Here is a 9,546-nt window from a genome sequence, read left to right as displayed (position 1 = left end):
GATTTAAGTAGTTCTAAGTTCTAGGGGACTGATGACCATAGATGTTAAGTCCCATAGTGCTCAGAGCCATTTGAACCATTTTTTTGGAAGTTTTCGATCACCTGTCACAACTATCGATTTTTGGTTTAACCAGGAATTTCGATTTGAATATTCTATTATATCCCCATTCCGACAATAAAACACCTATAAACATATAAGGACTGAGCACCTCTGTTGTGTATTTGACTGGCTGTTCTGTAGAGGGGCGCTAATGGGTCTCCACAACAGGACTGACATGTCTTTACCTAAGACAGTTCTGTTCAAATAGGCCTCATTCCTTCAGCTGTCTCTGTAGCAACCAGTCTTCATTTAGAAACTTCCTGGCAGATTAAAACTGTGTGCCCGACCGAGACTCGAACTCGGGACCTTTGCCTTTCGCGGGCAAGTGCTCTACCATCTGAGCTACCGAAGCACGACTCACGCCCGGTACCCACAGCTTTACTTCTGCCAGTATCTCGTCTCCTACCTTCCAAACTTACATAAGCTCTCCTGCGAACCTGGAAACATACCCCAGGCTGTGGCTAAGCCATGTCTCGGCAATATCCTCTACCATCTGAGCTACCGAAGCACGACTCACGCCCGCTACTCACAGCTTTACTTCTGCCAGTATCTCGTCTCCTACCTTCCAAACTTACATAAGCTCTCCTGCGAACCTGGAAACATACCCCAGGCTGTGGCTAAGCCATGTCTCGGCAATATCCTTTCTTTCTGTTCGCAGGAGAGCTTCTGTAAAGTTTGGAAGGTAGGAGACGATATACTGGCAGAAGTAAAGCTGTGAGTAGCGGGCGTGAGTCGTGCTTCGGTAGCTCAGATGGTAGAGCACTTGCCTGCGAAAGGCAAAGGTCTCCGTTCGAGTCTCGGTCGGGCACACAGTTTTAATCTGGCAGGAAGTTTCATATCAGCGCACACTCCGCTGCAGAGTGAAAATCTCATTCCAGCCTTCATTAGTTTTCAGTACATTGTGTGCATCTGATCAGTTTCATACCATATTACCTCCTATTGGGATGGAAAGAGGAGATTGGAAATGAAAAACGTGCTCTAATTGTATCTCGGCATGAGGACGGTTATTCTAGTAGGATAATAGCAACAAAGTTGGTTAGTCCAATTATAGTGCTGTATATTCAACACCCACCCATCATTTATCTGCTTTTGGCGTGTGTTTACCCCAGCTAATTGACTGACAACAGAGAGTGCAAAACTGCCGAAATATTGGATAAAGCAAAAAAAAAAAAAAAAATGAGGCCCTGTGACTTCTGATTGAACTGCGGTGGCAGTGTTGACATTAATTGATTCAGAATTGATCACTTTTAATGAAAAGGTGTGCACATTGATGTTATATTCAGCTATTGAACGCCAGATGCAAATGTTGAACATAAAATTAATTAAGAAAGTGACTTGGGATTTCAACTACTTGATTGAAAACAGATGCCATCGATTAGCACAAATTTATTTTAACTCCCGACCTTCAATCATCACATTACAAGACTCTCCTATCAGGCAGTGGTAATAAAGTGCGTTTGCATGGAGTAAAGCGCGATAACTCAAAAGTAATTCCTATCGACTGACCCAGGCATAATGCGAAGTGCGAAAAGAATTCTACAACACACGCCCCATGAAACCCTCATGGAAACTTTGCCGACATGATCCAACAAATTAATCAGTGGCCAGAGTGGGCAATATCACCGAATTCAGCGTGGCGGGGCGTCATCGTTATGCGGAAGTCGGCCGACCCGTGGTGGTGCAAGGCGGCGAACATCTATTCACTTCTAGCTATCTTGCTCAGTACATAGCTGAACGAAACCTTTCTATCTCCAAGCCCAATCGTTCTGTTTGCTAAGTCCTAAACTGCAGCGATGCTCACTCTCTCTCTGGCAAGCTGAGTAAAGAACGCCACGTCTGCACTCTGGGCAAGCTGGGAACGGAAGACCTCTACGGAGACTTCTCCCAGTCCGCTCTTCACCTTGGTTTTGCCTCCAGCCAAAATCATTTGCACCAATTGCAGTGCAAGTCGCGTTAATTATGCGTCGCTTCCCAGCACTGACCAATGCCTGCTCTGGGAAGTAAACAAATTCCCACAAAATTTCCCTTCCTCTCAACTTCTGCCATTAGGTCCTCCCAGGCCACCCATCAAGGTTAGCGTCTGCACAAAACACCAATTTTTCCAGAATTCTGACTCCCAGGAGAGTACTTCAAATTCCTTGGTCCTACGTTCCCATTGGAGGCCGGCGTATTTCATTCTGTCACTCTTCACCTGATTTACTTCAAACTCTGTGGACCGTGAATTCAGCGTGTAGTTGCTATAGTCACGAACACGCATATTTTGACCTCTGTTGACCGCTCCACTGTAGCTTTACGTGGCTTTCTAGCATGTTTCACTGAAAACTTTGATTACTTTGAAGCGGCTAAAATCTAAAGCATATTGTACTGACTTAATCATAGAGAAGCTATTTATTTTCTGGGACTATTTAGTTAGTATGTGTTTGTACACTGAAATAAAATACATGGTGTTTAATCATGGGTAATCGAAAACTTTTGACCAGTAGTGTATCTAATTCTTTCCTGTAAAATATCTCTTTTTTAGCTATCACAATTAGCTCCATTGTTTACTGCAGTTCTTCTAGCAAAAACGATCAGGGATTTTTCATTCTACCTCTTATTTTCTGCGAAACACTACCAATAAAACATTCAGCATCTTTATGGGTGTACACTGGCAGCTCTCCCGACCGCCATTAATGAGGAATGAACTTTAAGTTCACAACTTTTAGAAAGTAGGGCCTGTTAAATGTAGTTATTCCATTAGTATCGAACTCTGCAGATGGCTCTTCTGTTGCACGATGCACAACATCCAATCTGCTACGTTTAGGTGCAATATTACTATACTAACATGTTAAACTTATCTAAAGTGGGGTGAAGCTTTATAAACATTTTTTGTTCTTCTTCCTACATAGTGAAGTTCTCGAATCCATCATTTCTAGCTAGTACTCCTAAATATGACCACTTACCATTGCTATTACAGTAAACACTGATAACTCATATCCTTCACTTGAATCCTGATTTCTCCATATACTGTGTACAAAATAATATGCAAGCCTTGACTGCACTTCTGCAAGAGCTTCTTTTTCCAGTTGTAGTTTATATTCTTCTGTTACAGCAGTTGTTTTCGCCATATAATCCAGTTTTTAATGTCTTAAATCAACCTCTTTCATTTACAATTTTCTTTTGTGTACACATAAAACATCAAGAAAGATTAAGGGGGTAATTTCAAGTCTGGTAATATAACGTTATTTAGCCAAGGAAGATATAAAAGTTCCTCGCTGATGCATATCAGGGCAACTGGTAAAATCTATAAGCTGGTTACCAATAACTTCGTTCATTCCTGGGCTTGTGAATTGACACACACATTTGTTATGTATCTTTACTCTAAAAGTGCAGCTAATGTACGTTAAATAGTCAACTCCAACTGCCTTACCGTTGTTTACAATCGTTTTGCTGTTTCCCTGGTAGAATCCTGGCACACAGATGGTGTGGCTTGATGATAGATTGTTGTACATCTCCATTTCGTTAAAAAACTTGCATTAGATCCAGATCCGTAAGATAACTGGCTGAACAAGAAACTGCTGCAGTATATCAAGCAGCTCTTCCATTAGTACATCCACTTTAGCGTCAGTCATTCCACTTTACAGGCTATAGCCACAGGATTTTTATATTTCTTTCTTACTGATTTTTTCCAACATTCCTCTTGCTGTCGCATTATCGTTCCCGTGTAGCAGAAATGGTAACTTTCCCTTGTTGCAGTGTATTGCAGAGATGAACTTAGAGAATGTTTTGTGTAGCTAACATGAAATAATCTACGAATTTAACTTTACAGGCTTGGTGTTTTCTAATTGTTCTTGACAATATACTTGCTCACAGACTTTAATCATCATTATGTTATCCCAAACGGTTCTGTGGTGGATATAAGCACATTTAAATTCTTCTAGCTGAGAAGCCTGCCACTTTAGGTGTAATTTACGTTAGCAGTTCAGTAACAAGATTGCACAGAGTCTCCAGCAATAATCAGAAAACAAAACATTCGTCGGTTAGTCTCGTCTTCCTCCCTAATGCCTGAAAGATGTTTAACACTATGAGAGAATCCATGTTGACACTTTCCACTACCACAGGAGACTGATCCGGTGTGGTTATCAAGTTTCTTTTTATACTTTAAAGATCAGAGATGGCAACATTTACGATAAAGTGATCTTCTAAATTTTGTTGTACTTGAAAATCAGTTGTAAACTCCTAGGCCTATTACACTATTTTGTGTGTACTGTTACCTAGTTCCACGTAGTTAAAATGTGTTAAACAGTATATTTGAAGCAGAATTAACGGAAAACCAATAAGTTAAAAAAGTTCGTTCACTGTGATGCGTCTGTCAGCAGTCACCAATTAGTTAACTCTGCACATTGTCTGGAGAGTGTGCAGTACGAGGCCTGCCCTGCGAGGACAATCCTCTATATTGGCGTGCCCGCTTTCATCACGTAACCTACTTGCCCACCGTCTAACTGTACTGCGATCGACAGCAGCATCTCCATACACCTTTTTCAACCTCTTGTGGATATTTTCCACTGTCTCATTTTCACAGCACAGGAATTCTACGACAGCAAGTTGCTTCTGACGAACGTCAAGTGTAGCAGCCATCTTGAAGATATGCTGTGATGGCGCCACTCACGGGAACAGGTTGAACTAAGTTTGAAAACAAGCGGGAAGGATGTATCTACGCATTGTAAAACTTTCACACATGCAGAATGAAAACTGTTTTTACAAAAATAGTGCGTATTTTTTTGGAGTGACCCTCGCATAACTTCCTCAACGGAGTGATTTGTGATGGTGTGATGACATTAATCCAGCCATGGGGAAGGTAATACCAGACATATGGGGAAAATACCAAGCAAATACCAAGCAATACCAAGCAAGTCTTCAGTATTTTTCGTTGGTATGACACACTTATCAACTTGGAGTAATGAAAATGAGAGTAGATTCGAAGATGAGCACGCGGATTCGTCAGGGGTTTGAGTGTCAGTGACAGTGACAGTGTCACAGAAGTGCTCAGCGAACTACAACCAGAGACTTTGTGCACCGCAAAGAGACTTACTCTAAAAATTCCAAGAGCGTACATTCGGTAACGATACAAGAAACTTAACACGTCCTCCAACGTACATCAGTTGCAGTGGTCACGTCGCAAAAATTAGGAACATTAGAAGTCAGACAGAAGGGCTCCTACAATTTTCTTCCCGCAAACAGGATACTTTCCCCCCTACATATCGACCGTAAGGTGGCCTGTAGAGCAAAGATATAGTAGACTTATGTGTTGATGCAAAGACACAGACCAGTAAATGGTTTGATGTGTTACTGTCTACTGTGGCACAAGTAATTGTTTGGTCACGGGTAATGCTCTCACCTCCATACAATTCGAAAGCTGGACGCGCCAAATAACGAGCACATCGACCAGCAATGATTGATTGTTCCCATGTCATGGATTAGTCACCAGTGCTGGTAGTAACCTTATGGGACAGTGTACCAATGATCCCCTTAAAAGAGCAAAGTGGTCGCTTTGGAGCAAGGGATGGGAAAAACCGACCGGTTAAAACCGATACTGATATTTTAATTCTGAATAACCGGTATTTTTCGGTGTTTGCTTTGTCTCAGCTATAAGAGGTGTTTTTTATTTTTTAATATTAACCACGTAAACTACCGAAATGTCAATTATCCGTAGCAGCAATGCCAAAAAAACTTTAAATAAACGTTTTTTAAAAAAGGACTAATTTTTATTCGTAAAATTTGCATTGGTTTGAAATATTGCATTATTATAAAATTGGCTATTTTAGAAACAATGTCGACAAAAAGAAGCAACAAACAAATGGCGCAAGAATTGGTTCAGTGTTGCTGAGACAATAAGGTTTCTATTGCTGCGTGTCGTGGCTTCGGGTACGCGAGTACGTGCAGTGTGCAAAACTTGCCTCCACCTGGCCTATACGGTAGTTTCTCGTTGCTGTCGTTAGACATCCATTGTATTGCAGAATGGCACCAACCCTAGTCTCGGAGTATTTTTACGATTTGACGCAGCAATGAAGTACAATGCTTCATTTGCTTTAAAAGATTAGAAGTTTATCTGCCACTTCTGTGAAATAATAAACGAGGAAGGAAAGTAGGGTTACAGTAATAAATCAAAACTTAACAATAATTCATTCATAGCATACAATAAAAACAGAAAGCAGCTGATATGCCTTCATCTGCTTGTAGCCCTTGAAAACGGAGAGATTAATACGAAAAATAGTGTTCTTCAACCTCAGTTTCCACCTTTCAGCATTGACCATTCGTAGTGCCCAAGTGGTATGATCTCCTAAAAAAACAAGAATTTTGAGCATAGTTTCAAAAAATTTGAATCAATAGGAGAATACTGGTAATTTTTTGTAGTGTTCAGTCATCTATCATTTTTCGAGAAAAGCAGTGAATGGTGTTAGGACTACGTTTTCTTCTATTTACCTATTTAATTTAATATCTTGGGTCCTTTATCTTGAAACTGAGTGGGTAAACATTTTTCAGTCTTTGTTCAATTTCTACGTTTTTGCAGGAGACAATATGAATAAAATACCGGAAATCGCTTATTTCAGAATCCGGTTATTATGAGCGATTTAACAAACAGGTTAAACTCGCGTGGGAAAAAAACGAAATAATCGAAAGCCGCTTGTTTCTGCGATAATCGCTATCCCTATTTAGAGCACTACAGACATTGTAGAACTAATGGCAGGCGGTCATATGATTGTCCGCAGCTGACGAAGTCTCGGCAGTGGAGTGGTGGGTATGTGCCAGTCGGTCGTATGGAATCCAGTGCCCATAAGCACATCGCGACTAAAGTTGACCGATTTTTTTGTTATCAACGTCCAACGTAACTAGAAGGAATGGCGTACCACTCGCAGCCACGTAAAAGCACTCGATCTTCAGGCCACTAGTGACCCATCGGGCCGGCCGGGGTGGCCGGGCGGTTCTAGGCGCTACAGTCTGGAACCGCGCGACCGCTACGGTCGCAGGTTCGAATCCTGCCTCGGGCATGGATGTGTGTGATCTCCTTAGGTTAGTTAGGTTTAAGTAGTTCTAAGTTCTAGGGGACTGATGACCTCAGAAGTTAAGTCCCACAGTGCTCAGAACCATTTGACCCATCGGGACTATCCAACCGCCGTGTCATCCTCAGATGAGGATGCGGATACGAGGGGCCTGTGGTCAACACACCGCTCTCCCAGTCGTTATGATAGTTTTCTTTGACCGGAGCCGCTACTATTCGGTCGAGTAGTTGCTCAATTGGCATCACGAGGCTGAGTGCACCCCGAATAATGGCAACAGTGCATGGCCGCTCGGAAGGTCACTCATCCAAATGCCGGTTACGCCCGACAGCGCTTAACTTCGGTGATCTGATGGGAACCGGTGTATCCACTGCGGCAAGACCGTTGCCTCAAGACTTGCAGGTCGATCTCAGCCAGTTTCCGAGCTAACGTTGCGAAGGCAACGGTATGCAATGGGCATTTGGAGGTGGGTATCTCGTAAAAGGCCATAGCACGCTGCTGCTTGTCATCAGTGTGCAAAACATACAAAATGGACAACAGCTGATTCCAAACCTGTGTTGCTTTCAGACGAATGGCTTTTTAGCTTCTTCTCAAAGGATGCAAGCTGTCGAGGGCACCGATGGCCAAATGAAGTTTTTAGCCCACCGTGTGTTGAGGGAGTAGTTGAGGCTGGATTTGGCTCTTTGAGCTTTTGGTGGTGTTTCTCGTACAGTGACTTGGCTCATTCATTCGGGTAACTGTGAACATGACTTAGGATGTTTACATCTACATTCTCAGTGACTAAATGTTGTCCTTTCATCACTATCTTCACAATGAGTATGCTGTGGACACTATGGTCTTCTAAAGAAATAGCGATGTTCGCACACATTCTTCGTTTGACAAACACTCAGGCACCTTATCTCACCTAGAATGAGCCGCTAACTCACCCGATCTTCATCCCATATAAACTGTCTGAGACCATTTGGGACAGATGGTGAGATGCATCAGTTTTTTCTCCGGTGTGCTTTTTCTTTTGTAAACTCTGGCCATGGTTTATTGGCAACCATTTCGAGCTGCGCCTTAACTGCCCGGGTCTCACGAACGGTATATACAGTGAGTTTCATTATAATGTATTAACAAGCCCTAAAGAGATTTATGACTCATATACAGGCGTCAGCTGCAGGAGTAAGCTCTTAGAGCAAAATTAACATCCATTTTCCAAGAGGATGGTGAACACACTTAATGGTGGTACTGCCTCTAATTGTTTAAATAAAGACTTACGTGTGGAGCTGAATGAGTGCACGGAGTAGAGCTATTAAAACACGGACCACAGGTATCACAGCAGAAAGCCGGTGTGGCCGAGCGGTTCTAGGCACTTCAGTCTTGAATCTCGCGACCGCTACAGTCGCAGGTTCGACTCCTGCCTTGGGCATGTTTGTGTGTGATGTCCTTAGGTTAGTTAGGTTTAAGTAGTTCTAAATTCTAGGGGACTGATGACCGTGGATGTAAAGTTCCATAGTGCTCAGAGCCATTTGAACCATTTGAACATATAGCTCAGCCTCCTGTAGCAGTAACACGACATTAATGCTGTAGGCAGATCATAACTTTAAACCACTTTAATCCAAGTTAAACAGATTGAAACAAATTTATACAAATTTAACGACATTGAAGCAAATTTAAACAAATTTATAAATATTATATTCGAATTGAACGAGCAGCCTCTAGCGATGGCGACACCATACTATCTCGACAGGAGTAAGCTCTTAGAGCAAAATTCACTCCCATTTTCCAAGAGGATGGCGGACACACTTGATGGTGGTACTGGTTGTAATTGTTTAAATAAAGACTTATGTCCAGTTCGTAGGAAGAGCTGACTTAGGTTAGTGGAGTTAGCCCAAGTGCCCTTTCTTTCCCACCATTTTCTTAGGTTAGCAGAGGTAGCCCAATTGACCTACCTCCCTGCCAAAATTCAAACTTCCCACCAGTTCCTAGGAAGATGTGGGGGTCGGGTGACTTAGGTTAGTGGAGGCAGCCCAACTGACCTTTCTTTCCCACAATTCTTTTAGGTTAGTGGAGGTAGCACAAATGCCCTTTCTTTCTCGCACTTTCTTAGGTTAGTAGAGGTACCCCAATTGAGCTATCTTCCCTCCCAAATTCAAAATTGCCGTCAGGGGCTTTTCACTTTCTTAGGTTAGTAGAGGTAGCCCAATTTAGCTATCTTACCTACAAAAATTCAAACTTCCCGCCATCTTGAATGACGCCAATTGCGCCATCAGCTGACATCACTTGACGTCGCATACTTGAGTCATGGCCGCCATTTTGGATAACGGTACTCTGGGGTGACGTCCTCCCTGGGTTGATATACCCCTGGGGTATCTTGGATAACGAAACTTGGGGTGACACATAGGTTGTCCCACTACTTCTATTCAGA

General features: G+C 42.4%; 1 pseudogene; it reads right to left on the bottom strand.

Moving 5' to 3' along the window:
- Positions 1-7,407: 7,407 nt before the first annotated feature.
- LOC126299762 (5S ribosomal RNA) lies at positions 7,408-7,525 on the bottom strand (annotated as a pseudogene).
- Between the last annotated feature and the right edge of the window lie 2,021 nt (positions 7,526-9,546).

Source organism: Schistocerca gregaria, chromosome X (genome assembly GCF_023897955.1).
Source record: "Schistocerca gregaria isolate iqSchGreg1 chromosome X, iqSchGreg1.2, whole genome shotgun sequence".
In the NCBI taxonomy this organism is placed as follows: Eukaryota; Metazoa; Arthropoda; class Insecta; order Orthoptera; family Acrididae; genus Schistocerca; species Schistocerca gregaria.
The sequence above is the reverse complement of the archived record's forward strand: the minus strand, read 5'-3'. Positions and strand labels throughout refer to the sequence as shown.